Source organism: Brachyhypopomus gauderio, chromosome 5 (genome assembly GCF_052324685.1).
Source record: "Brachyhypopomus gauderio isolate BG-103 chromosome 5, BGAUD_0.2, whole genome shotgun sequence".
NCBI lineage: Eukaryota > Metazoa > Chordata > Actinopteri > Gymnotiformes > Hypopomidae > Brachyhypopomus > Brachyhypopomus gauderio.
The window spans coordinates 9,083,248-9,085,747 of NC_135215.1; the positions used below are offsets into that span (position 1 = coordinate 9,083,248).

A 2,500-nucleotide genomic window follows, 5' to 3' on the forward strand; every position below is an offset into this window, starting at 1 on the left:
AAGGATTGAAAAGAAGTGGCTTCCTGTAATCTGTGCTATCACTTATTATATTTCATTTAGTCATGTTGCCTTTTGGAGAAATCCCCGCAGCAGGGTTGAGCCCAGAAACCAGTCCAACTGTTCTGGAAGCATTCTGGAATGTTCTGGGGATGATCTGGAAGTGCTTTTTGTGTATTAGCCAGATAGCATACTGGAAGTGTTCCTGGAGCATTCTCGCAGTGTTCCTGGAGCATTCTGAAAACATTCTGGAAGTGTTCCTGAAGCATTCTTGAAGCATTCTGGAAGGATTCTGGAAGTGTTCCTGGAGCATTCTTGAAGCATTCTGGAAGTGTTGCTGAAGCATTCTGGAAGTGTTCCAGAGGAATTCTGGAAGTGTTCCGGAAGCATGCTGATCTCTCTTTGTTTCCATCATCGTCATTCTCACTCCCTCTTTCTCTCCCTTTCTATATCTCATTCTCTCTGTCTCCCTCTGTCTCTCTCTTTCTTTCTGTCTCTCTCTTGTCTCACACGTTCTTTTGTCAGGGTTGCTTTATGTAACTATGGGGTAAATATGGTGTTTTGCCCTTCATTGTGTTCTCAGAGCTCCTCCCCCCAATAACATCACATCACGTCACATCTCAGAAAACAAACCACAGTCCCATCCAGCCCAGAGGTATCCAGCCTTTCAAGATCTTGCTCCCGCCTTCCAGGACCTCACTGCTGCTATTTTGGATCCCACTCAATTCTTTCAGGATCTCACTCCTACCTTTCAGGAACTTGATGCAGCCATTCCATAACTCACTCCAGCCTGCCAGGACCTTGATCCAGACTTCCAAGACATCCCTCAAATCTTTTAGGCCGTGGCACTGAACGAGGAGGGAGAGCACAGGCCTGATACTGAGTGCCTGCAAACAGAAGAACACTTCGATCAGAGCAGCACTCTACCAGCAGCTCTGGGCTTCTGGAGCTAATAAGACTATACTTCAAGCAAGGGCCTATCTCTCTCTCTCTCTCTCTCTCTCTCTCTCTCTCTCTCTCTCTCTCTCTCTCTCACACACACACACACACACACACACACACACACACACACACTCCTCTCTCTCTTTTATTCAGAATTATGCATAATCTTATTACTTGTACTCAAGTACACAAACACACATACACATATATTATTGTAGTACTCAAGCATGGACTCTCAAGACTGTAAACGAACTGACTCCTTCTCAACATCATTTGGTCTTTTAGGTCTTTTCTTGGACTCGGTCTGAGATGGACTCAGACATTTTCTTTGAGAACCTCTAATGTCATTAGAAACTGAACTATTTCTATCTTTACTGTATATAAACAATCCACTCAAACAGAACGAAACAGTACTTTCTCTACCGGCTTAAATAAAATCTTTACACAGACTGGCTAACAGGAACAAAATCAATTCTCTTTTTATTCACCATCAATGAACATGTTTTATTATGAATAGTGTACTGTTAAGATTGTTGTTGTTGTTGCATATTTTTAGACTTTGGGATATTTGTCTTTTATGGTCTAGCTGAAGCTACATGTCTTCTGGTGAAAGCATGCTGGTGCAAGACGGCTGTCTCCTCTTGTCAGAGCTGGTTGTTTTCTTTTGATTTGGACTCTGCTAGTTTGTTTTAGAATATGTATTAGCTAGATGAGGTCTGACTAACTGGTGGAGGCTACACAAGCTCTCTGTCTCACCAGTTCACTGCTGCTCGAGGACCTAATTGCTCCCTTCCACAGTGGATTAACTGGAGCATTTTTGTTTGAGGGCAGATCGAAATATTATTAGCGTTTTCATATAATAATACAAACAGAAGTTGAATGTTGCTGGTTTCTGTGCAGCTGCTCTCAGGATCTGTACTTATTTGGTGACTGAATAAGTTCTAGAGAAGAGCTTCCAAAAGTTTACTTTGATTAGAATGTACTGATCATTTATATTTATTTTAAGGTTTATATATTGTTTTATTTTATATGTATCTTATTAAATAGTTGATGGAATATATTATTTATTAATATATTCATGATATAATGTCATGTATAATGTATTGTGTTGTATGAATGTACAATGAATAAGCAAATTTTAAAATCTCAATCTGATCTCATTGTTTTCTTGATCTCACTATCTCTCGTGTTGGTCTTCAATTGAACTCAATGTGTCTTATTCTTGACTTGTGCTCAACTCTAGTGCTTTATAGCACTGAACAAAACTATCATTTGTCCTACATGTATACTGCATATGGCACTCGTGTTCCCGTGCACTCTGTACTCGTGCGGGACCTTGTTGGGGATGGTCCTGTTCTCTGGGATGTCCTGTAGGATGTCCTGTGGGTCTGCTGCTCAGGTACTACACAGTGTCCTCTTTCGCCCTCAGTGTCAGACACGTAACTTGCACAAGACAGGATGGACATCTAAATCTCCCAGAAGCACTCAGAGTTGAGTGTGTCTCCCTGTGCCCGTCTGGGAGTGTGAAAAGGCCGGAGCCCACCAGGATCATACAAAGATC

The 2,500-nt window shown here is 41.6% G+C and overlaps 1 protein-coding gene and 1 long non-coding RNA gene across 9 annotated transcripts in view; one reads left to right on the forward strand and one right to left on the reverse strand.

Moving 5' to 3' along the window:
* Nucleotides 1-2,103, reverse strand: part of LOC143513801 (uncharacterized) — an 8,737-nt gene extending 6,634 nt beyond the window's left edge. Inside the window, exon 1 of the long non-coding RNA XR_013130669.1 lies at nt 746-2,103. This is a non-coding gene — a long non-coding RNA (uncharacterized LOC143513801). The remainder of the gene's footprint in view (nt 1-745) is intronic.
* The window catches only part of sox5 (SRY-box transcription factor 5), a 185,657-nt gene that overhangs the window by 54,837 nt on the left and 128,320 nt on the right, over nt 1-2,500 (forward strand). The gene's annotated exons all lie outside the window — the stretch shown is intronic.